This window comes from Bacillus rossius, chromosome 12 (assembly GCF_032445375.1).
Source record: "Bacillus rossius redtenbacheri isolate Brsri chromosome 12, Brsri_v3, whole genome shotgun sequence".
NCBI lineage: Eukaryota > Metazoa > Arthropoda > Insecta > Phasmatodea > Bacillidae > Bacillus > Bacillus rossius.
Window position 1 is genome coordinate 20,567,846 of NC_086339.1, and position 27,521 is coordinate 20,595,366.

Consider the following 27,521-nt stretch of genomic DNA (forward strand, 5'->3'; position numbering starts at 1 on the left):
GCGGAGAGAGGGCGAAGATGGAGGGGGAGACGCCGAGAACCGAAGGGAGGGAGGGAGAAAGAAACAAAAGAAGGGAAAGAAACAAAACCAGCTGCGTGACGAAGCTGGCGAGTTCCTAGGAGCTGCGCCCACTCTCACGGTCAGTTTACTCCTCGCCGTTTCGCGCCAATGTCTCCACACGTCACAGCAACACGGTCTGTGACGAGGCACCTGATACAAGCGTGATCCCGTGTTGTCTTGGACACTCCCTCGCCTGTTCACAACACCTTCGCTACTCCTTGGAGCATAATATTAGTGGCACATTTAAACTACTACAAATTATTATATACATTAATTTTATTTTTTAATACACAAGTGATTTTTCTAATTAATTTGAACTCGTAGTAATATTTTTGTATGCACATACTTAGGTCAAGACCAAATAAAATCCACAGGAAAACGCAAGTAAAACAATTATTAACATAGTCTCTAGTAGGTACTGCTGAAATTTATATTTAAGGGGGCTAACCTAGTCAGGGGTATAGTTGTGTCAGTGAGGCGGGTGCATATAGCGCCTGGTGTATCCTCAAAGCGCAAGGATATCTCATCCGCACTCAACGTATCCTTAAATGCTTTTCGCAGAACCACTCGGATATGTTTAGCAGTTTTTCCTGAAGCCGTTTGTGTGCCCCTTAATTCTACTTACAAGAGAGAAAATTGGTGAAAACCAACTTAATTTTAAGTTTTCAGCCATTTCCTCTCTTACAACGTAATATGTTTTTAATGGTTTCAGTTTTAATAATTCATTTACACTATCTAAATTGTGCCACAATCGTCATATTCAAACAAATATTAAAGAAGTTATGCGCAATTTAGCATCCGAAAACGCATGTTCAGGCCAGGGGTGCCTTAATGCCCCTTAAAAAAAAAAAACTCAAAATTGAATTGTATAAAAACCATGTGATACAGTGACATCAGCATTAAAAAATACTTCTAAAATAACCTTACAGTCTCAAAACATCGTTCCAAAAATTAACTATGAATTCTAAATGGTGAGCCGGCCCCTAATTTACTATTGTGCTTTTCGAAGTGAAACTTCTTAGCGAGGACTCAGAGCGTAACGGCAAGTGTAACGGTCAGGAGTGAAGAGCTCGATTAAGGGATCGGTCAAGGGGGAGGGGATCTCCTCACACTCTGGCAAGCGTTAATGAAGCGACGCTTCGGTGTCCGATTATATGCGCTCCTCGTGGAGACACCCACTGGAGACACGGAGACAAACTCACTAAGGCCGTAGACATGACGGTGTTAAGGACGTTGCTGTGTACTTTATCGTTTGGTTCATCGCTCAAGTGAATCATTGAATGTTTTGTTTGATCGTGTGAAGTTTTGACGTGGTGGCCACTCTTTGCAAACTGCAAATTTTTTTTGTGAATGGAATAGAAACAACGTAAACCTACATAATTTTTTTTTTAAATTTGCACATTTATATGAAAACAGTTGCATTACTATAATATAGTATCTGCAGTAGGTAATACTGGTTTCAGATTCTTACATCCGGGAATTTATGTTGTCCCAGTACCTCCAATAGTTAAAAGTTATTTGTCAAACCGTTCCATGACTAGCTTTCCAGTATTAACTGCGCACATCGATAAGCATAATAAAACAAAATAAAGTCAAATTATTGAATGTTCAATTTATTTCAATGGTTTAAAAAGTTATGCTTAAATGAAACAGCAATTAAATAAAATTATGCGTCAATTTTCGTAAGAAATGATTAGTATTATCTCGAATGAAAAAACGTATTTTGCATATGCAAAAATAACCATAGGCATGTATTGTACAAATTTTCAATATCTTTCTTGTTGTATTGCAGACTATTTATTAGCATCTGGTTTCCAAAGGATTGTTTTTGTAAAAGTACAGATTATTCCGGCCTTACGGCCGACATGCTCACGTTCCCCTCCCACATATGCGCCCTAATAGGGTAGGGTGGGAGTAACATTCCAGAGCTTATTTAAAACAGAACTGTTAGGGATCACTCCCCGTTGTTTGATCGGGAGGGTATTCGAGCTTCGGCACCGAACAGCGGCTGGGGCCACCAACCCAGCATAGTCACCGCCTCAGCCCCGTACCTCGCTCAGCTGACCAGACAGTTGGCTGTGTCATGAGTAGGGGCATGCATTTTTCGCGGAAAAGATTCCGAGACCAGCTGAAAGTTGAAACACTGTAGCATCGTCTGTGTTTTGTGATAGGACGAGTTTCTTTCATGTGCATGTCCACTGTCACAACACCGATCACAGTGATTCAGCGCGGAAGCAAACGCGTTCTGAGTGGCTCGGTCAAAAAGTCCAACGACTTCTCTCGCAGACGGCCGCCAATCACAAGGAAGAAGCCGCTGGTGCGGGTACACCATGTTTCAGTCTAATAGGAGTTCAGATTTTTTTTTTCGCGAAAATTGCCTGCCCCTAGTCATGAGTAGAGACACGGAAAATTCGCGGGTTCAATGACCTCCAGGATAGACTCCAATATCCTCTACACACTCGGGCAAATGCCAACTGTTCATTGGCTGCTGACTTGTGAGTCGTCTCGACTGGGTGGCCTGTGATTCGACACTTCTATGAATGAGGGTCTCTAATTGGCCCTCAGTCCTCCAGATTAACAGTGGACCAATGGCAGAAGCAGCACTAAGGTATAATTATTTGAATTTTAGCATAACACGAAATGAACCCGCGAATTTTCCGGGTCTCTAGCCATGAGTAGGGACCGGAAAAATTCGCGGGTTCAATGACCTGTAGGATGAACTCCATTGTTCAACGTACAAACGGTCAAATGTCACCCATTCATTGGCTGCTGTCTTGTGAGACGTCCTAACGTAGCAGCCTGTGATTCGATACAGCTTTGGTTGAGTGTTTCTCATTGGCCCAGAGTCATCCAGGTGAGTCGTGAGCCAATAGCCCTGAGGTACAACTATTTGAATTTTAACCTATCGCGAAATGAATTCGCGAATTTTTCCGGTCTCTAGTCATGAGTCCTAAGACTTTATCAGCACTGCCGGCGCCTTCCCCGATCTCCCACGGAAGATAGTTTCCGTGGCCGGGCCAGCTGCAGCCACGGCGGGCGAGCTAATGATTTTCACCGCGCGCGGCGCAGCTGGCGACCCGCCGAGGGCAGGGCGCATGCGCGCGACCTGCAGCGGGTCACCCGGGGGCACATGTGCGCAGCGCGATACCGCCCGGCGCGAAAACATCGACCCCGCTCCGCCAGCTGTGTTGGTAAACAACCCGCACGCGCATTCCCTTCCCGCCTCAACGGCCAACTAACAAGCAGTTCCCAACAGAAATCCTCTCAGGGGGCATTTAGAGACACCTGTATTTCGCGATTTCATTTCATGTCAAGGTATTTCACAAAACACTGTAGCTTTTTCTAAGAGTCATGGCAAATTGTGAGGGTGCAGCAGTACGGTGATTACATTCTCATTGGCCCCGTCAAGAGCGGGACAACACCTCTCACCGACCTCAGCCAATAACCACAGGAGAAAAGCTACAGTATTTTGTGAAAAACCTTGACACGAAATGTATTCGCGAAATACAGGGTGTCCCTAGGCATTACTTAAAGCACAATTTTTCAAACCCACCGTTAAAAAAAGTAAAGGCTGTAAACGTTAAGTAGCCATCACTGTAAATGTGAACTGTATGAATTGAGTAACTTGTCTATTAGCAACAAACTTGTAATTTTGTACTACTATCAGAGCAAACTCGTGCATTAAAAAAAATCTCGAAATTCAACCGGGCATTCCAGATGAAACTGTTAACTTTAATCACTATGAATGAAAACGGTATACGATACAAAAAAAATCTAACCTACAAAAAAACAAATCGATTAAAAAAATCACCGCCCAAACAAGCATTAGCATTCAATATTGTTTATACTGCTTAATGTATTTGTTTGTACGGCTAAACTGCAAACGGCAAGTAAGAAGCAAAAACAAATAATAATGAAATAACAATAATAATTATAGACAGTTTTTGTAAACAAAGAACGTCTTAGTAAAACATGTAAAGAACGACCATGGAGCAACACTACCGAAATAAAAAAAATAAAAATAAAAGAATTAATCTCGCTGTAAAAACAGATTAGCCACGACATGAAAACCAAAATTCTTTGGCGCATACGAGCCGCATCTTCTGGAAAAGTAATGGTGAAATGTATGCGGAATATTTAATTCCGAGGGTTGCCTCGTGTGCAAGTTGACCGTTCTAATCGAGCTCGCGTACGACAAGGACTGGAAGTCGGGTGTATCAAACATCAGGGCCCCTGGGCCCAGACCGTGAAGGTGACGTGGACGGGAGACGGGAGACGGGAGGCAGTCGTGGAGCAGACGGGAGATGGGAGGCAGACGGGAGAGAGCACTCCGTGGACGCTCGAAGGCGCGCGCATTCCGTGGCACGCCGCCAGGACGAGCCCCTAAACGAGTACGCTTCCCCCCCTTCCCCCCCCCCCACACACACACACACACAAACACACAAACAACCTTCCCACTATTATCTTCTAACACACAAACAACCTTCCCACTATTATCTTCTAACAAAGTGCAAGTGCCCGGGAAGTCTTCCTTGCATCCATTACGTCTTTGCAAATACGAGCTATGGACATCGGACCAGTCAAACGTTCTTTAAAAATGATTCTTGCAATGAGAAAAATTTATAAAATAATTTTTGAACACATGCCATTTCTAGATATACAATTTTGTCCCAGAGAAATCTCAATAACGGACAAAAAAATATGAATACGAAAAAAAGAACATTCTAATCAACTGTCTCTGTATAAGCCCGCCGGGTTCGCCTCAGCTGTGAATATTCTAATTCTTTCCGCGGAATCCTCCGTGCGGACTTTTGACATCGGCTGAAATCTGCTGATGTACAACAGTCATGGGCGTAGGAGCTATAGTGTTAAAAATATATATAAAAATTTGCGCTTACAGCATAGTAATGCCATGAAAATGTCATTATCAACATAAAAGTTTTATACCGACCTTAATAAACAGTTGGAATAACTCGTTTCAGGTTTTAGTTGCTAATTTATGATTTAAACACAAGAGGGGGGGGGGGGTGTGGAAATCACCAAGATTACGAGCCTAGCACTCGATTGGTTTCCCGAGGTCCAAGGAGCCGAGGTAGCCATCTACCCGACCCGGAGGTTAAGTGATTGGTGCGGGGATGTGGGGGCGAGGGTTGAAACCAAGGGCGCACGTGAGGCGATTCTGGCTGGAAGCGAGGGTTGCCTCGGTGATAGATGTTCCCCCAAGCCTTTCACCGGGGCGCGATCTGATTTAATTCTACCACCATAAAGTATTTCGGAGGCAGGTTAAGGTCCAACACGGAGTCGTTTTTTTTTTTCTTTTCGAAAGCGCAGTCTACTCTCGTTCACCTGGCAGCCTCTTCCACCTTTCGTACCTCTTAGAAGCCTTTCGGATGACAGCCAGTTCATAGCCTGTTCCCATCCACTTTCGCCAGAGATCTGGCAACACTGCACTACTTTTTTTTCCCCCCCGGGGAAGAACTGCTCAGAGTGCGTACGAGAAAGCACCCTCTCTCTTTTTGGATGTCTTATGTCAGGTGTCCCGTCGAAAATACCATACTTTTTGTTTAATGATGTGTAATGATGAAAGCGGGACCTAAAACAGTAGCATTTACTCCCGATGAGGAAACATATTTTTGATTTGGTATTAAAATGCAAAATACCCGATTTTTAAAAAAAAACTCCAAATGTTGTACTCAATGGCTTTTGAAATAAGATTTTTATTTTTTTTACTTTACACGTCGATAACAAACAAATGGAATAAATCTTTTCGGAAATGGACTTTCATATTCCAGACCTTCTATAAAAACAAACTCGCCAATATAATAACTAAATGCCTCCCAATATTCTATCATCGCTACACAACACTGTTTATGCAATATTTAGTGGCGAAACAATTTTGAACCTAACCAGTAATAATTTCAAAACAGATTTTTTTTTACAGAATATCAAAATTACGGTTCTGACATGCTGCAAACCTGTTTTATAGAATTTATAAGCACACGCGAAAACAGTTAATGTAAAAAAAATTTGTATCAAAAACCGCAAACTGTTTCGTTGACTTCCAAAGAACGAGCATTCGAATTAGCTTTCAGACCAGATTCGCTTTTAAGGGGTTGGCTTTCCTCATCCAACAGTCAACCAACCATCGAAAAAAAAATCTCTCTGCCGAGGAGTTTCAATCAAAAGGCATTTCGTTAAATGGATAGCCGTCGGAAGACTCTGAAGCGTGCTTCGTCGGCTTTTGATAGGACGACGGGACAGAAGGACCGACTTTAATGTTCATTCACTCACTGCCTTTTCGTAAATTTATCACCCCTAGTGATTTTTTTTTAAAAGAGAATTGCGCCAAACTGGAGATATTAAGATTTTATTCCCAGGTTTGTATTATTTTATTGTTTTGAAATGCAAAAATTTAAGTTGAAAAACTAATTTTAAAAGCACTTTTAACGTTCAGATTTAGTTATATGGGCCATGGTTATGTTCATAAAAACAAGTGTCCGTTTCTATTTATTTATTTATTTATTTATTTATTTATTCAGTTGAGCTTTTGATCATGGTGGGTACCATAAGGTACCATAAGGATAATACACATCCAAAATCACACTACTGAAATAAAAGTGAGAAATTCATAAACTGAAATGTAACTTACATTCGCAACAAAATTATATGGAAATTATGGGATATTAAGTCTTAAGTTTATATTTAGTTTGTACATATTTAAAAAAATATATATTTAAAATATATATTTTTTAAGATACAAATGTTATAAATTTGTGCATGCTTAACATTAACAAAAATAAATACAGTAAAAACAAGTATGATATACTTACAATATACTTATCTACTATGGAAATTGAGAAGGACCTGGAATATATTGCCCCAGCACACAAGATAAACTACACGAAGGACATCGTAATTCCTTTTCCACCGTTTTATTTTACTGCACGAATTCTTAACGCTCATTAGTCAAGGTCTGAGTCAGCTGTATAGGCATAGCAGATGTTGAACACGAAAATTCGAACCTGCACCGAAACGTCCGTGAAATCTACGCTTTCAACGCAGCTAGAACCCAGAAGCCAAGCAATTAAAAATATTGTTTTGTTTAGAGAATTTATCTGTGTAATTTTTGAAAATGTGTTCACGCGAAGTGAATTTTCTGACTGAACGAGAAATTGAATTAAAACATTCTTCTCAAATATTATTTTTTAAAAAAACTGTCAACATTAGTTTTTTTTTTTTTATGTTGAGTTCGTACCTCATGGTAAGAAACATTTTACACATAAAAGTTTATTTTCGTTTCTGGCGCAGCTAAAACCCGCCGTGTTCACAGTAACGCGATATTTTGCTTTCGCATCGCGTTCTTTTCGCTGTTGTTACAGCAGCAAAAAAAAAAAAAAAAAAAAAAAGTACTGCGTCAAAAAGCTACATCAGCTTGACAAACTGACTTTGCTCGGCTTTAAGAAATTACATATTGGCAATATATATAAAAACCATATATATATGTGTGTGTTGGTGTGTGTGTGTGTGTGTGTATTATATGTATCCCTCTCCATCTTGTATCTCGCACACACTATCTTTATCTCTCACTCTTTTTTCTCTATATGTATATCTCTATCTAGCTCTTTAAGCTCTCTAGCTCTCTATATTTTACGTATCTCTTTCTATATATATATATATATATATATATATATATATATATATATATATATATATATAATGTCCTATGCGAATGTACTTCCAAAGCTCCAAAGACTTCGCCGTGAATCCGGGCTGTCTCCGCGCCGCAGTCTTTTGTCGGCGACCCACGACCCACTGGGTCAGGGCGGTAGTCCGTGTACAGAAAAAAAAAAAAAAGCAGCGTCGAATTCGATTTCCTCCAGCCTCCCGGGAATGCCATTACCCGCTCCTTGGGGACCCTCTCGCAGGACTTCCCCGTTTCCGAGGAAGACGCTCATCCACTCTGCAAAATAGGCCAGTCGCGACACACGGTCCTATAGCAGGGACGGCCCCAAGCTGGGAGTTCGGCCGTTCGTTCGAGCTGCTTTGCGGTCGGGGAAAAAAAAAAAACACTTTGCGAGGATTCGTACAATTTTCATGATTTTGGAATTTCTACAATGTACCTACACAAGAATATCGTTTTAGTTATTATCGCCTACATGCGCTGCACTTTCCGCTTTGTGATGAGTCCACACTTCCGACTTACACTACACGCTGTAAAGAAGTTTCAGTTCAGAACAGAGAGAAATACTTTTTTTTTTTTTTTCATAATTGTATTTACGTAACGAGCTTAAAAGCCAGCCCCACACGCTACCCATCTCCTTCGCAGTTTTCATACCCATTTTCCGTTAGCGCGCCTGCTCTCGCGTAGGTTAACATTTCAGCACCCTTTCGAAGGGTCTGGCACTGGGTATAAAAGTCTTAGGCAAACCCGTAATAGAACGTGTTCTATTTTTATGCTATACTCCAAGAGCGTAAGTCGTCAGATAGCGGATGTTTTCGCAAACATTAGGGGACGTAACAAACTTAATGGTATGCCAAATGAACTACAATGCTTTACAAACTTTTATGCACATTTTTATACCCACAGGTATAACAGAAGTAATAGCAGAAAATGGGCATCGGGTGAGGTGGGCTTAACCTAACCTATAATCTACCTTTTACTTTAACAACAGTAAAAAAATAATAATCGAAGATGCACGAACATATATTATTCGGGCGTCTGACTTGGTTTCTCCTTAAATATAAGACATATTAAGCAGGGGGTAACCACGTCTGCATGATTACATGGTGTGTGAATTCGCCCCCCCCCCCCCCCCCCCTCCCGGGCCAAACATTCCTCAAACCACACTGATAAGACGCCCAAAGCAATGGCTTGAGTGTAGTGTTTGCATTGTGAAAACGGGTTTAAATTACTTTTGTTTTTATGAAAGTAATTTTTTTTTACGGCGGAAACACTAATTCATACTTAATTACCATCATCAGACGTTACCAAGCACCATTTCCGTAGTGTTTTGGGCGGAACAAAATGGCGATGGCGAGGTTAAAAAGTGGCCAACAACGTCAGAGCATGACTTCTGACAATTCGTAACTCCAAACTTATTTCATCACACGAGTCTTCATTTACCGCTAAACTATTCGTTTAAGCAGCTTTGTATTTACTGTGGAAATTCACGTTATATTCATACAAAAAAAAAATTTTTTTTACGTATTTTGGTGTCTAAAAAAAAACAATTTTAATAGGTCTTTAGACTTGAATCTCACGCGCCATTTTTTTTTTGTTTTGTTTTCCTGTCATTACTATTATTTGAGGGCTATTCCTTTAAATTTAAACATCACGATAAAATCTGGCATTTTATGTTTCGTTTTACATTTTTATCAACAGATCTTACAAAATTAAATATTATTTAATACTGGAAAAAAAGTCACGCAAGTGTTCATGATTACGATCTTGCGTGAGCTCTTACAGCTCGAAAATTACGTTTGGTAAAACTAACGAGAAAATTTGTGACCCCAACAAAAAATGTAAGAGGTGTATAGGATTGAATTTGCAGGAAAAATCACTTAATAGTAAACACACACAAAAAATTAATAGCAACTATGGACACCGTTTACCACCAAGAGTGTCACAACGACCATCCAAGTGGCTCAATATTCCACCTCGTAGGGGAAAAGAAATCCACTTCTAAGGAATGACTCGCGTGCACTGACGGGAAGCAGCGGATGCAGCGCCAAGCGGAAGTGAGCGCTATCAGCTACCAGCTATCAGCGTCACGTTCCAACAGCAGCTGCTGCGATGCGGGGCCGCATTAGCCTATCAGAGGGTGCCGGCGTACTGGCGTAGTGCTGCTGTCTAGATCTTAAACTGAACTAACCCCAAGTTCATTTATTTCTACACCAACACGACCTATGTCTGCGTGAGTGTCAATGCCTGATTATAATTACGAAGACTTGCGCGCCTTTTTACACCCATGATATCATACCCATCTGTTGAAAATATTTGTAGCAAAGGGGGAAAAATCAAACGCAAGGGAGTTATATCGAGTAAAAAGTTAAGAAATAGCTTTTAAATTATGGTAATGGCAAAAAAAAAAAAAACGAAAAAAAATCAACATAGCGCGTGAGACAGAGCCATAACGGGCATAGTTTTTATATCATAATAATTGTATAAGTTCTTTGAATGATTATTGTGGTGGGGGAAGATTGATTTAAAACAATTTCACGGACATACGTTCACTGCCGGTTTACATTGGATGGCACAGGAAAACCTAAAGAATGGACAAAAAAAAAAGTGCACAAGCATACACTGAGATGATGCCAGTATCAGCTGATGTAAATTGTAAAATGCATAGACAGCAGAGGGAATTCTGCGTGGAAAGGATTCAGCCAGAAAAATGATGTATATATTACAACACCGACGAACACAGAGAGCTGACAACGAAGATACAGTTGCGACTAGAATAGTAAATATATGCAGACAAACAACCTTGGATAACACAGCGAAAAAAAGACAAGCCCAACGATGATACTAAATAGATATTCAGGACAATAAAACCATAGGCGTGCGCACGGTAGGTGCCACAGGTGCCTTGGCACCACCATTAGGATTTACGTTATTTTGTTTTTTACAAGCACAAATAATACCTACATACTTACAAAAATCCGTATTATTTCCAAAAAAAATATGTTTTCCAATCGTGTAGAGTTACAGATATGTGCTCATAACACTATCAGTATATAAATTATCAATCGAACCAACTATACTAACCTTTGAATATATTCAAAGATACTAACGGAAACAAGCCAGTTGCAATTACTTGTGTTGTACACGCGGGCCGCGGCTGCGCGGCTACGAAACTTCTGAAATGTAAATACTTCTCATAGTTCTCCTCGAATTACATAGAATGCGCGCTCGGTGTCCACTGTTCACTCGGCAGGCGCACGGAATAATAGCCGCCGTCCGCCAGGGTTTATTTAAAAAAAGAGAGTTTTTGTTGTATTCCAAAAGTTAAAACTTTTGCCCACTCTTATTTGTGTATTGTTATTATTTTAATATCTTGCATATTTTAGGTATGTTACAAAAACTCCCTTCATTTGTTGATTTTAAAACTTAACATTTGAGAATGTTTTTTCTAGCATTTATTTGGCGTCTTCAGAAAACATATAAGTACGGTATTTCAAAGCCACCAGCATGAATTCCATGCAAACAATTTCTGCAATTTACTTTATGGCTTAAGAAAGCTTAAAACTGTAAATAGTTTAGTAGTTTTCCTGGTGATTACAACGTTCAAAGCCATAATTTGTCATAAAAAATGTTAAAATTTTTACATCTGCGTATTTAATGATTTTGTTCGGAAACACCTTAAATAGCATCATTTTGCGCTATAAAATACAAATTTTTCCGGGGGAGGACCCCCGGACCCACCCGCTTTAGGCTCGGGGTCCGTGAATGACAGGGCTGTTGTGTAATCTGGCACCACCAATACTGAAGTCCTGCGCACGCCTATGAATAAAACAACAAGTGACGCACAGATGGACCCAGTCATGAAAACTAAATACATATTCTAAACAACACGACAGCGCAGACTAACACAGTTGGATACCTAAGACAAAACAATTTTGTTTTTTAATTTCATACATTTGGCTTCGTTCGAGCATAGTATTTAATTTAACATACTGCCTGAAGTTAACAGTGATTGGCTGCTACAAGAAGTTTTCCCTGTGAAGTATTTGGATTTTTGTATTAATTTTTTTTTTGGAATGACACCTATAATAATGCTACCAATAAACACTAGGTTATGGGTATTTGACAAATACTTAATGTGTTATCTCTGCCTTCATATTTTTTTTTTGAAAATATAGAAGTATAATATACATTATTAAAATAGAACCGATTTTGCAATAAATTAAATAATTTCGTAAAAATTTTGAAGTATTATTTTAAAAACTTAATGAAAGAATAAATGGGGCCTGAAGTATGCTAGTTGTGTAGTAAAAATTCATAAAACGTTGTGTATACTATGTAATGGATGCTTCATATGCCTTACGTTTTCAAGACAATTTTTATACAAGTATTTTGACGTGTTAATTAGAGATTTAGATTAAATGCTACAATGACAAATGTTTATAGATAGTAAAACCGTTGACTAGATGGAAACCATGGCGATAATTCCCATGCCTTTGCGCGCGTGTGCGTGTGTGCGTGTGTGCGTGTGTGCGTGTGTTCTTTTGCCACAAACACAACCCTTTTACGTGCTGCGCTCTAAAGACAGACGAGAATTAATATTGCAACGTGCAATGCTTTGTCCCTAAGGGAATGAATCATCGCACGCCCTGCCGTGCAGACAGCACGCGATGTCACGTGACAAAGGTACGGTAAGGGGGTGGCCGACAGATGACGCATGCCTTGTACATGCTATACTGTACACACCATAGATCAAATAAATACATAAGTATAGACAACGCGCCTAAACTGCTCTGTAGGGAATTTTTTAAGCTGGCATTGAAGAGCTTATCGGGGACGTAACGAGAGGGGGGCAGACGAAGCTTATGACCCAGGCGCCACAATGTGGGAAGGGGGGGGGGGGGGGGGCCGCAAACTGGGCACTGGGATAGTAATTTTTACTACAGATACCTATTTGGATATTAATTTCTGAGAGAAGATCAACTGAATTATTTGTATTGAAAGATACAAGTTTATCGTCAAATATAAAAATATATATAATTGTATTTTTCGCGTAATGTTATTAAACTTGCGATGTATTAAAAATGAAATTACTGCAAATAAATCAATTTATTTACAATCTAAGTTGAATTTAAAAAATATCTGGACTAGTGGTAGTGATATGAGGGTTGTCGGGAATGGTTTTGATTTGGTTGGTTCGAAAAGGGGGGAAAAAAAGTTGCTCCAAAATGAGTTCTTGCCCCGGGTGGAAACTTGTCTTAGTTTCGTCCCTGCAGCTTGTCAACATCTTGTGTTTTGGCCAATTTTTTTGTTGAGGTTATGAAATTTAATTGCGCATCATAGGTCCACGTGGCAGCCTTCTCACACACCGGAGCGGTGGCGGTGGCGGTAAAACGCGACGTATGTAATGAAACGGACATGTTCAGACCAGCCGCGAACACACGAGCGCGGACGCGGCCTGTGCTGCGTTCACCCCGCGGTGGCGGCCAGAACGCAGCAGGTTGCGTTAGCCCGCAGGCCGCCTGGTGTAGTGGTGTGATATCACACAATGACAAGTGCAACAGAAAAACTTATCGAAGCAGTGATGGCAAACATTGTGTTATATGATATGTCAGATCCTGAGTACAAGAATATCAGATGAAAAGATGTGGTTTGGAATGAAATCGGCAAAACGCCAGGAATAGATGGTACGGTTGCTGCTCGTCTTCGATTACAGCTGCAAGAAGTAATGTTTCCTCTACTAGGTCCGGCCGGTCCATTTACGCGCAATACAGAGACTCGTGTGCTAATATCGCTACCGCCACCGCCACCGCTCCGGTGTGTGAGAACCTTTACACTTTGCGGGATTCTGGACTATTTTATTTTGCTGGACCCTAGCATTTTGATGGGGAGGGGAAGAGGGAATAAGGAATGGCCTCCAACAGAAGGTTGAAAAATTCTCTCATAAAACCCCTGTTTTAAACCAGCCTGCGACTTACAATTTCGACGATGGTTTTCTTAATACATCTTAATAAATTTTGATATTACATGCACGTCAGGAAACAAAAAAAGGACCGACGCGAGGCGCTGGGTGATTGTACGGCCCCGGAGTCGTACCTGAGTGACCGTTATTTTTTTACTATGAATTAAAGTATGTTATTCGTAAAAAAAAAACTACTTCAGATGTATTAGTTTTTAAAAAAAACATAGACGTCTTCGAGTGCTACTAGTAACATGACCATGTTGACATCAGATGTTTATGACAGTTCGGAGGGCAAAACGTAGGCTAATTTTAGCTCGACAAGCAGACGTCCTAACATGTCTGCGAAACATCTTCAGTACGTGGTACAAACAAGTCGTACACTTTTAACCGCACGACCCTTGAGATAACCTTACCGACAAATTGCATTAGCAGCCTGTCAACTCCTCAGCAAATGCAAGAGATAACTACCACAATAAAACATTAACATTTATCGTACCGTTTTCTTTAAAAATCCAAGCTAAGCGCAATAGGAAGAATAAGTATGTACTTACTGCACATACTAAACCATAACCGACAGTGTGCCAAAAATAACGAATAAAGGTCAAAATACAGTACACTTCGAGGTCGAGACGATAAGCGCATGAGAATGAAGCATTGACGAAATTAATAGGTGGGGGAACCGAGAATACCATGGGGAAACCCATGGGCTCATGGCAACGTCAGCCACGTTTCCCACTTGAGAAACTTTCCAGAACTGACCTCGCCGGGAATCTAACCTCTATAGTCTCGGTGAGAGACGAGTGATTTGACAACTCAACCATCTTGGCTCCTTGTAACTATAAAAAAAAAAAAAGAACTACTTGCCATAATCGAAAACAAACTCTCACCGAAAGTGATCCGACGTTCGGACAATACACCAAGATTATTTAGATTACATATATAATTTACTGATTGTACAGGGCATTCACATATGGCTGAATATTAATTCGAAAATAAAAATATACATTTGCGTTTATACATTTCACTTTAGACAAATATCGATTAAAATAAATCTTTCCTGAAGAAATAATAAGCGTTCTTTTGAATCCCGAGATTCTTTTAGTCCTCCTCAAGGCGGGTACCCAAAATGTCAGAATTAATTTTGACTGATAGCTAGTTACACAAACTGTGACAATTTTTTTTTAAAATTTATTATTTCTTGAAGACAATGTCACTTAAAACGTTTTCAAGTACAAACAACACGTAGTCACTTACAGTCCGTCGCCCGATACCGTATCCCGTACATGACGTAAAAGAGAGTTAAAAAAAAGTGGCGGGTGTGGGGCATCAACGGGTTGGTCCCGCTACTCCGGTTGACACGGATACGGTCCCATTACAGCCAACAGTACACACTTCAGAAGTTGGGTTAACTGCCACCTACGGTCCCATTACAGCCAACAGTACACACTTCAGAAGTTGGACGAACTGCTACAAGCAGGAACAGTGGCCTGCAGTGCCGTTAGTTCCGTCTAACTTTAGTAGGTGGCAGCACCTGTACGAAGTGGCAGTTATCTCTCAAGTGGGAAGCCTAAGATGTACATCAAGTACTGTCCCATCTTAGACTTATCCTCTCAAGTCGACCCGCATCAGCAGCCTATTATCATCAAATTATGGTCCCAAGTAATAACACTGACTCAAGTTTTATATCAGCATTTTCCATTACAGTCTTCTGAATTTTCTTCGTGTAACTGTAGTTTGCAGTATGTTTTAACATCTGCAGTGTTCGATTATTATATTTTGTAATCTGTTAAAACACGATAGATTTTGAACCGGTATAGTTCTGAATTTCGTTCCTGTCTAGATAAATAAATATTTTAAACAAAACTGCGCTGATGTTAAAATAATCGTTTGTCAAGGCACTTTTAAACCTTTATACTGGCAAATTGTGAGCCAATGTTGGAGCCATGCGCCAGGTCAACAGATACTGCACAAATCCGACGATACAAAACAGGAATATCGGTAGAGGCAAATTTGTAAGGAACCACCACAGCATTACAAACAGTTGGGAAACGAACCGAGGTACTCTGGGATACGTGCCCCGTGCCCTACACCGTTAAAAATTTTTACCTCAAAATTACGAAGAACGCTGGTTACAAATTATCAGGGGATCTTCGTAATTATGCCGTTATCTTCTTAAATGTATGAGTATTGAGTTGATCTTGGTATACTAGAAAACCATCAAAAACTTGTTAATACTGCTGAAAAAAAAAACCACATTAATTGATTCTGTGTGTGTTTACCCAAAAAAAAAAAAAAAAAAAAAAAAAAAAAAAAAAAAAACAGAAATCTAAATACGACGTGGTTTCTACTTATATTCAGTTCCATAAAATTACGAGGGAGACTCTAGTTTATTTGAGGTGAATTCTTCATTGAAAAGTCGGTAAATTGACTGTAGTTTCCGAGTGTGTGCCACTGGCCCACCTCGCTCCACTGCGGAAAACAGAAAGAACCCGCCAGTATTTATCACTGCTACGTACATGCTGACAGAACAGTCACGCGTCTGTGCCGGGACAGGTTTCTAATGAGATTCAGTTCCATAAAATCACAAGGAACTCTTTAGTTTGAGGTGAATTCTTTATTGAAAAGACTGCAGTTTCCGAGAGTGTGCAGCTGCCAGTATTCGTCACTGCCACGTGTATGCTGACAGAACTGCGCCGGGACAGCGGCGGTGGTCGGTCCGGGGAAACAACAGCGACGCGGGCCGGGCCTCCCCGGGTCGATACGGCAACTGCTCACGCTATACAACCCCCTCCCTGCCCCTAACAGGCGCCCAGAGGGGATACAGCCCGCGGAGAGAGTTACGCAATCGTCACGCGAGCGACTAGGAGGCTCGCCAGCAGAGTCCGTCAAGACGCGCACCTGCTGCTGCTGCTGCTGCTGCTGCTGCTGCGGAGAGAGAGAGAGAAAGAGACAGAGAGAGAGAGACAGAGAGAGAGACAGAGAGAGAGAGACAGAGAGACAGAGAGACAGAGAGAGAGACAGAGAGAGAGACAGAGAGAGAGACAGAGAGACAGAGAGAGAGAGACAGAGAGAGACAGAGAGAGAGACAGTCAGAGAGAGAGACAGACAGAGAGAGAGACAGACAGAGAGAGAGACAGACAGAGAGAGAGACAGACAGAGAGAGAGACAGACAGAGAGAGAGACAGACAGACAGAGAGACAGACAGAGAGAGACAGAGAGTGAGTGAGAGAGAGACAGAGGCAGACAGACAGAGAGAGAGAGTGAGAGAGAGACAGAGGCAGACAGACAGAGAGACAGAGAGAGAGGGAGAGAGTGAAAGAGATGGAGAGTGATGGAGAGAGAGAGATGGAGAGAGACAAACACACACACACACAAATACGCAAACAATCAACGTCCGCGATACAGCCGGATGCAGGGGTCGAGTTAAAAAAAACACTCCGTTCTTACCCAGCTAGCCGACACATCTAGTGGATAACAATCCGGTCGTTCCTAGCAAGAAGAATGGGTCCGGTAACAACACTCCATTCCAAGCTAGCCGACAGATCTAACGGAAAACAATCCGGTCGTTCCTGGCATTAATAATGAGTTCAGTAAAAACACCCCATTCAAAGAAGCATGGATACATAAAAAAAATAATCATTCCATCTTAATAGCATAGGCAGAGTAAAAATATATAAATGGATCACACATATAAATTTGTAAGAGTCATGTGTGTCAAGCTATGCAAGAATGAATAAGTACAGGGAATGGAACCTGGAGTTTGTTCCATTTTGCGAAACTCACGAAGGCAGAAAACGCTGTGGTAGTTGGTCCCTTTTAATCACAGATGGTGACACATTGCTGGTAGCTGTTCTTTAATGAATAACTAAATGTAAGTGCATATTTTTTAACACGAGAACAAGAAATATATCCAAAATTGATTTAATTATGTAAACATAGATCAATTTTACTGTTATTAATTTAGTTCTAAAGGTTATGACAATGTTTGGTTAACCTCAGCAAACCTACTGAAACAAAAATATGTTCAGCAACGAAACTTTGTCCACGTGTAAAAAGTTGAGAAATGTTTAACGTTTTCTGTATGCATTTGTTTGTAACTTGAAAGCAAAACTTCACCCAATTTCATTCCTGTCACGCCGCGTAAGTCCTCATTTACAGACCACATGAAAAATGGTCTCGATAAAATCAACCAAAAAAGGAACTTTAAAAAAAAACTGGTACCATGTTATGCTCCTTTCTTTGCAACCAAGTTTTCTCGTCCATGAGAACTATCCTTGAATGAGGCAGGTTTTTCAGGATCACCCCCCCCCCCCCCCTCAAACACCACTACGATGTAAACTTGCATGAAACTACAAGATGTGAAAGCATTCGAAAAAGCCGGTTGTGGCGAAGTGCACTTGTAGCTTGTTTGTAGCTCGATAATGCCGCTTTCTTGCAAGCCCCCTTTTTTTTTTTTTTTTTTCGCTTTTTTCACCCCCCACCCCCACTACACCGACGGAGCTGAAAGGGTTTCTAGAGAAAGGGGACGCTACAGACCAGATACGATACAACCCCCTTCAACGTTTCAACCACTCCTTCCCCCCCCCCCACCCCAAATTGTGTACGCCACACACGGCGGAGGGGTGCACTGGTGCTAAGTGCCGCCGTAAAATGCGTCTTTTGTGGGTTCCCACCGCCGGCAACGTGCTAGCTCGTGTTAACGGTTTTCAAACGTCATTTCGCACACGTAGTTGTAGGAGGGCGCAAACAGCTACGAGACAAACAAGCAGGCAGGGCTTTTATCCATCTGCACTTGCTACCCCCTTTATCTTCATTTCTCTCACGTTACTATCCGTCCACGCTACGCCGCTTCACGCCATACGAACATGGAAATAAACTCGCAAAAAAAAAAACTGCGTAATTGCTTTCGCGAGAAATTTAAACCCCAGCTTTTATCGCTCTTACTCCAACCCTCCTCACAAAGTTAGTAGGTCACGTCCATTCGCACCCATGACCTGACTTCAACCGTCGACCTTTTGATTGGTAGGTCGTCGGGTCTTCTACACTAAGCAGAACCGTAGGAGCTTGTAACGTGGCAAAAGTCACACAACGCCTCGGAAACTTTAGTGATACCAGTACGTAGATACTTGTACTGAAAGTGAACGCAAATAAAGTTACCTTCATACAAATAATGTTACGGAGTGCTAATAAAAGCACTCACTTAACTATCCATTGTTTAGTAAACAAAATAGGATTCAAAAAAAGCTAACAAAAATTGCAAGCAAATATTGCCCCCCGGCAACTCAGATGAATTTCTTGAATATACTATCTCTTGGAAATAAATGCCGGTAATGTCATAAAAATACACAATTTTAGGAAACTAAATACAATTTTATGTAGCTAAAAAAGTTTTTCCACTTTGTATATGAAGAGAAGGATTTTGTATTATTAGAGGATATGTTCGTTCGGTCTTATGAACAAGAACGATATTGCAATAAAAACCATTATTTAATAGAATCATTCGTATACTCGTTTCAAACGTGTAGAAAAATTATGCGAGAGACGATTAAATTTCCTTTACATTGTCAAGGCTCGGGGTTTTACGCTTTTCTTATGGAATTAAATAAAATGCTGGTTTGTTGTCACTTGCCTTAGTTATTAACACATAGTTTTAAAGGCAATCCCACACTTAATACTCAACCTATTAAAATGGTTCTTTTCAAAACAAACCATATTCGTTTCAATCGAAAAGAGAACACACATCACCCCTACCTTACCGGGTATCGACACGGTCGCTAGGCATACGGAGAAAAAGATTAACGGGAGAGCCAAGGATGAAGCTATCGTTTAAATCTTTTTTCCGATTTTCGTAATGCCCAAAGTCTGGCGTTTTGTGAATTACTGCAAAAGTAGGTACGTATTTCTTGACTGCAAATGTGCGGAAAGCTCTAACAGATGCAGTAAAGCTAATACCGCTGCAAAGTTCCCACTTTTTAACGTACAACCTAGCTTATTTATTTATCGCCTTGGGTTTCACAGTTTTTTTCGAGTACATTAAATTCCAACAAGAGTAAATTTTTGTGTTTCAATCAAACGGGTGTATTGAGAAGATTTCGGCGGAGAGGGAGTGAGGAAACGAGAGAGGGAGAGAGGAAGAGAGGGAGAGAGGATAAGAGAGAGGATAAGAGAGAGGGAGAGAGGAAAAGAGAGGGGGGAGAGGAAAAAAGAGAGTTAAAGAGAGGGTTAGAGTGGAAAAGAGAGGGTTAGAGAGGAAAAGAGAGGGTTAGAGAGGAAAAGAGAGGGTTAGAGAGAAAGAGAGAGAGAAAGGGGGGGAATTGAGAGGGAAGAAAAGAGAGAATGAGGGAGAGGGAAGAATAGAGAAGGTAATAACGAAAGAGGAAAAGATAGATGGAGAAAAGTGATAGAAAAACAGAGAAAGGGATAGAAGCGAGAAAGGAGGAAAAAAAGAACTTCGGCACTGAATGAAAAATTTCAAAGTTACAAACGAGCGCTTCATCACTGAGCACATTGTACCGTATCACCATGACAAAGAACTGTGCAAACGAATTGACCGTTACAATTCCACATACAAAACCAGAAAAACGCGTATCGCTCGTTACGGCTGCAGACGCCATGTTGGGCTATTGCATTTTCACGTCATTATGGTAATTTTGTTACAGTTTATAAGAATGTTTCCCTACAAAAACATTTTTTTTAATTTTTTTTTATTTTTACGCCAGATATATTTCATACGTTATCTGGTCTTTGAAAAATATCAGGAAAATACTGATGGTTAAAGTTATTTCCTGAGTATTGCTTCATAATACCTCACTAGTAGATAATTTTCAGTTTTTTCTTTCTCTCCCCACAGTTGGGTAAAACATACTACTTGACTTCTATAGAAGATTTGGGCGTAGCAAAAAAAAAAAAAAAAAAAAAAAAAATCAAAAATGTTAGTCCAAGCCGAGCCTTAAATAGGACTTTTGAAAACCGTGTATTTATTCCTTTTTGTCCAGCCAATACGTTGCGTTTTGATATGCCAGAGACATTTGTCATTTGTACCCATGTGAAAACGTGAACTTGGAGAAAAGTAAAGTTCAAGTCAAAAGTACACAGCAATGTTTTATTCAACGCCCATTCAAGGGATAGCCAAACAAATCGTTACAGTAGTTTTTTCACAATCGACATTTGTCCAACTATTAGAAATCACATGGATCATATTACCTACACACGCGAAATACATAAGTTTTTTTTTAATTTCTTAAAATTTTGTCACCTTAATGCAGTACATGTTAGTCTTTTTTTTTTGTAGCACATTTAAACATTCTAGTAGATCAAATTTTCACGATACAAATTTTTCTTGCAATCAGATTTAGGTGGAATTAACATGAATTCGGAAAACTATTTTGAAAGGGAGGAGTAAGTATCCCTTGGGTCACCCCCTTCAATTTGCCCTTGCGTATACTTAATAGTTTTATGCACTCCCAACGCCCTCTTATTCCTGCGTAGATATTTTCATCGCCGCGTAAACAGCACGATCTATATTAGCTTAATTATCGTCGCATGTTTAAAACCTGCAGTTCTTGCACTTCGCTTCATTCCCTACATTTCTTAGCGTTTATTCCGTCTTTTTGCGTAACGCTGTCCCGAACTGCTGCCCTTTCTAAAGTGTTATATTACATTTTCGTTCGAAAAACCCTGGTCGCCCACCGAATCAATATGTCACGTCAATTTATCTAAGTAGATAAGGATTAAGATGACTGCCACGATAACGGTAATGTATGGTCTATTGAATGCAATAAAAAATCAAATCAAATCAAATCATTGATGAGTTCGGAGGGCGGATAGGGATCCCCCATCATAAACGTTGGGAGACGACTGTGAATGACCAGCGCAGGCTGGACAAAGTGATGTCACAATATTTTACTATCATCTTCCGCGACAGCAGGAAGTGGTACATAGGGAAGGCACACACACCCAGTATTGACGTCAGAGAGGAAAACAAAATTTCCCCGGAGTGAATAATCTGAACCGGTTGGAATTGATTACGGGACCTCTGATCCTCTAACCAGAAATCTTTGTTAATTTTTTTTTTTTAATGAGACACTACATAAAAACCACTTTCCCCCCGACTTGCATAGCTGCCTTTGACAGACTAAACCAGGGAATGTTCTAGTCTGAGTACATTCAAGCAACTTCTACCTTATTTTATTTTCAGTTTACTTATTTTGTAATAGTCCAACGTATTTTTTTTTCCAGTCGAGTAAAATGAAACTAGAGTGCTAAATCTCAGGTAAAATTTGGAGACTTGGACTGGCGACAAAAAACTCATTACAAAATCATAAAAATTACCTTAACAGTATCCCTATAGAGCACATGACCTTGAAAATGAGTGGTTCCTCATATTTTAAAAGATAAAACAAAATTACGACTGCTGTTTTTACAGTTCCTATTGCGTTACGGGGGAGGTGGGAACAAATAAGGTTTCAACAGTTGTTAAGCCATAACTATTTCCTACCTTTCGATGTTCAAAAATTGGCTTCGTTAAAGCGTAGAGTATGCATTTAATGGCATGCCTTAAGTTAATAATCACATGCTGTTACAAAACGTTTACCTTGTGAAATCATCGGCGTAAATAATTTAATTCATTTTTGGGAAGTACTGCAACTGTAATAATACTTGTTAGACAACGCTGTAGTCTTTTAAAAAGCTCTCACAATGCGATATATGCCTTAACGAAGTCAAATTTTCAATATCGAATGATACAAAAAATATATATAATGAAAACTGTGTGTCGAACCAATAGACACGTTAGTTGTCAATAAGTTCTTTGAATGGTTCTTGAAATGGAAAAGATTTATTAAAAAAAATAAAATACTTTTGGCATACGACATTGCTGGTTTATACACGTTATGTAATAGTTGCGTCGTTGTGTTGTCCAGATCGCAGGGTCTTCTGTTTCCGAGTTTTCCGAGGTGGTTGGTTGTCGCTGTCAGTCCAATGTGTTCCGTCTGTGCTGTGGTATTGTTCTGACTTCTGTGTGCTTTCTATGCATTTCAAAATTTGACATCATTCTTTGTCTGTTTTTTCGAATTTTCTCTGCGACACAACAGTGCATAACCAGCAATGGTCCACGTCCAAAAAAAAAATTGGTTGTCTGTAAAGTCGGTTTACGGACGATAGTTTAACGTGACGTCATAACAAAACATTGATGAAATGATTGCATACTTTTATGAATAAAATTGAATCATTTTTATTGAATTATCACTATTTTGTATGGATACAAAGAAGGGGTGAAATGAAATCTACAATTTAATTGATAAATTTGCTTTTATTTGCACTCATTAATTCAAATATGTTTATTACTTTAACGAACAGATTATTTTAACTATAACTGTTATACATGTTTGCTATTTAACTTCTTCCAATCTGTGTTATTCTGTTAAGGATAGGACGATGATAGGAAAAGTAGGAAACGAATGGGAGTGTTTCAAGTCTAATGCGCCTCGAAAAAGTCAAATCGATGGTTGTTCCAATCGAGTGGAAGAGAGATAGATGCGGCGCAAGCGTACAATGAGCGTAAAGGGACACAGCGTAACGGGACAATGTGCGTTACTGGACACTTTTTCGTGCGTGCAGCCGGCGTTCTTCGATTTATTAGACGTTGTCACGTCAAAATGTTTCCAGAGTTAGTTGGGGTTTTGGTTATTTTTCCACCGCCTCGTTGGCACCACTGGAAGCGTGCGTGACGCGAGGCGTGAGCGAGCACGTCTCGGTTTACCACATCCGGCTCCTGCTGCTCCCGGCGAGCAGAGGACGTCCTCTCCGCTATCGCTGGAGGGATGCGTGATGCGTGATGCACGGCACTTCCACCGGGTCGTCTTCTTGGTAAGGTGAGGCTTTCTTCCAGCTCACAGACGGCGTGAGGGCTCCGCCTACCCGGGCACACACACGGTGCGCAGAGCTTCAGGAAAAACAAACGCGATTTCAAAACTTCAAGATATCCGAGTGGGGCCTGTTTACGAAAAGCATTCAAGAGTTCGCTGAGGGCCGTAAAGTACTATTGATTACGCATTACGTTTTCAAAGTGTATCTTTAGAAATGTTGAAATTGCTAAAACGCGTGTTTTCAGAGTAATTTTCAGGCGTAAATCAACCAGTACAGATTCTTGAAAGCACTTTAAGGGACTTGCATTACACCTTCATATTCATTAGGACAAGAAAGTTATGTGCTGCTTTAACTGGGAAAGGCGACATATAGTAATAGGAACATTATACGTGTCTAATAAGGGTCGTATTCACTTGAACAACAAAAATTATCAATGATACGTACACATACACATGCGGCCATAAAATCAGCACACCGGAACCAGGCCTCTCATATATCTTACAACAGGCAACCGCAATTTACGTTGAGCAACTCGCTTTACATAACTGATTTATTTGGCCAAACCAACGGACACAAAGTCAACTTCCGCGATCGGACGCGATGGCACAACATTAACGAACACGGACACGTACACGGACGCGCGCGTCAGGGATGTGTTTGTGTTATAGAGGCGTGATGATAAGTGCGACGCTCGCTGGTGATTCTAGCACGGTATCGCCTCTAAGCGCGAAGCTGTGGACTGGCGCGCAGTCTTCTCATCATGCGCAGGACAACTATGATATTTCGAGCTGTAACCGTAACATATTGTGGAGAAACTAAAATGAAGGTGTAATGCAAGTCCCTTAAGTGCTTTCAAGTATCTGTGCCGGGTGTCTCATGGCTAAAATTTATTCTAAAAACACGCGTTTGAACCATTTTCACGCTTATAAAAATGCAGTTTAAAAACCGAGATACGTAAGCAGAACTACTCAGCCACCCCCAGAGTGTTCTTAGATGCTTTTCGTAAACATTCATCGCTCGCTCTGATGTCTGGAGTATTCTTCAATTCGCGTGGTCACTCACGAAGCTCTGCGCCAGGCGGCGCAAATGAATAGGCGGATTAGGGCCACTAAAAAATCTGTGCGGTAGTGAAATGCCAACATCCAAAATTAAGTTTTAAATATAACGAAAACATAAATTTCTTAAACATAATGACTCAAATGAAAATAAATTTAACATACATTATTATTTCAGAATTTACATAATGGTGTATTAACAGAATGTAGAATTGCGTATAATTGCAAAATATTATACTTTGGAAATATTTTAGGCAGAGTTGAAACTATCCAGATCTTGGTAGCAATGAAATAACCATGGCTGCCATGTGCACATATATGCATGAGTTTGCTCATGTGTATTTTTTTTTTAAACTGAAACTGAAGTTATGATCTTCAACACGTGATCCTTTGCAGCTATGCAGTTTTTTTTTTTAATTTTGAAACAAAAGATAAAGCACTTTAACATAGTGTTTTGGTTGTTCCGTATTGAAAAAAAAATAGATATGAAACATTCATGGCGATTATTCCGAGCGATGAACGACAAAAAAAAAATCAAGGTAGCCAACATTATCTTTCTAAAATGTGACGACGTTTCAGGTTGTTAGGCTGCCGATAAATACCCCACAATTCGCTGATTTCCAAAGAAAATAAGAGCGTTGGTTGTAGCACTTAGTTGCGCCTTGCTCTGAGCTCTGCGCACCGCCTGCGGCCGGGCAGGATGGGGCCAGGTCATATACAGCCGAGCTGCACGGCATTGCGCCGCGCATGCCCTGATGCGCATGCGCTGATGAGCATGCCTCGACGAGCATGCCTCGACGAGCATGCCCTGATGCGCGCGGGCACGTAGCGCCGAGCGCTCCGCGGGCGATAACTTCGCAAACGAGGAATTCATGCAAATGCATGCAAGTTCGCGGGAATAAATCGGCGGTTTTTTAGTACGCTATGATATTTTCGGCCACATAAATAAAATTTTACCGGGGCTTTATAGAGCACGGCTTTTAACCACTTACGAGCCCTCCCCCCCCCCCCCCCTTTTAAAAAAACTCTTTCAAAGTTTACTTTTTTTCCCCCCTCTGAAGCATATTTTTAAGTAGCTGTGAGGTTACCAAAGTGTTAACCTCCATTAACAAAGCAAAAAAAAAAAGTTTTTCGAAACGAGCACCTTCTTCCCAACGTACATACAGCTTCTTACACAACACACAGCCTAGAGCTTCAGTTCATTGACAGTGCTCGCTTTTAGCCGAGGATGGTTTGTAATGCTAAACAACTTAACCTAATACTTTGTCGGCTGGTACAAGTGTTAAGTCAGGTTATGTTTGCTTCGAATTTGTAGAAGTGCTGTGGACAGTAATTTCTGCCACAAGTCTATTCCAAAACGTTCAAGTTAGCTGGAAAACATTACACAGGCAAACATAACTAAATGTTCCCATGAAGAGAGGGAAAAATTGTTTTTTGTGTTTCAGAATTGTTCTGTGTTCACGGGAATACTAAATTATGGTAAATTATGTTCTAAACATTAGTTGAAAATTAAAAATTCAAATCACGAAATGTTCAGACGCCTTGTCAGTAAAGTTTTAAGGCCCTGTCACAGATGCGGTTATGCCATTTGATTGGTTCGCGTGACCTACGACGTGCTTGTGCAGCGGACCAGGGCAAGCGAACTTGAACTACGAGGCCAGACAGCACCATCTGCCTCTGACAACACGAACAACATTCACCAATGAAAAGCGTTATGACTTTAAAAAAAAAAGGTGTAAAATCGCGCGGAAATAATTTTATTTCAAGGTTTTCATCATTTCGTCTTGGAAACCATTTTGTTGTATTTGTTTCCCGTTAAGGAAACGGAAAACTAAATGCCCAAAAAATGTAAATAAATATATATATACTCTTAGCTAAATTTAAAAAAAATATAATCGAAATTCCAAGATAAGTATATATAGCAATGTAACGTGCTGCCCTGTGTGTATTACCATGTAAACCAGATGCTGCATCAGACAAGTGAATGTGGCACGCTGCTACATAACATATCAAACAGCATGGTCGGACAAAATACGGTCAGACAGATCAGACTCACGCAGGCCCTTAACGATCCCCGTAAACCCGGGCACACACAAGGTGTGCACTGTGCACACCTTCACGAAAAAATATATATATATATATATTTGAAAACCACCCAAGATAGTAGATACCCGAGTGGGGTCTGTTTGCGAAATGCATTTAAGAATTCGCAGAGGGCCCGATAAGTAGTTTGGTTTCCGGATTAAGTTTTTGAACTGTATTTTTTGAAAAAGTTAAAATGGCTGCAACGCGTGTTTTCAGAGAAATCTTTATGCATACAACAGTTGGTAAAGATCCTTGAAAACGCTTAAAGGACTTGCATTACACCTTTAAATTCATTTCTCCGCCAAACAATTTTACGGTCATCGTTCACATTTCACAGGTATCCTATGCACGACGAGAAGACTGCGCGCCAATTCAGAGCCTTGCGCTTAGAGGCGATTCCCCGCTAGAAATACCAGCTAGGGTCACACTTATGATCCCGGTTCACTAACACAGATACACCCCTGACGTGGCGGGCCCTTAACGTACCTCCTGTTCTCCACTCGCAAAGAAGTCTGGAGACAAAGAGAAGCAAACTAGAGAGCTGGGAGGGCGAGATGGAAAGGCATCTGAACAGCTTTCTTCAGCGGGCCTCAGTTCCACGAACAAAAGCGAAGCAGTCACGAAAAAAAAAAAAAAGATACAGAGTCGACGAGAAAAATCTGGTAGGTTCGTATTCGGAAATAACTACGATATCTCATCTCAGCAAAATATTTGTCTGTTCACGTTTTCATTACATTACTTGGTTTTGCTCTCTCCTGACTCCACTTACGTTTTGCTCGGCATTCCTTAAAAAAAAAAAGTTATCCACTCT

At 40.5% G+C, this 27,521-nt stretch overlaps 1 protein-coding gene across 11 annotated transcripts in view; it reads right to left on the minus strand.

Moving 5' to 3' along the window:
• LOC134537674 (prominin-1-A) overlaps positions 1-27,521 on the minus strand; it is a 224,089-nt gene that overhangs the window by 76,624 nt on the left and 119,944 nt on the right. The gene's annotated exons all lie outside the window — the stretch shown is intronic.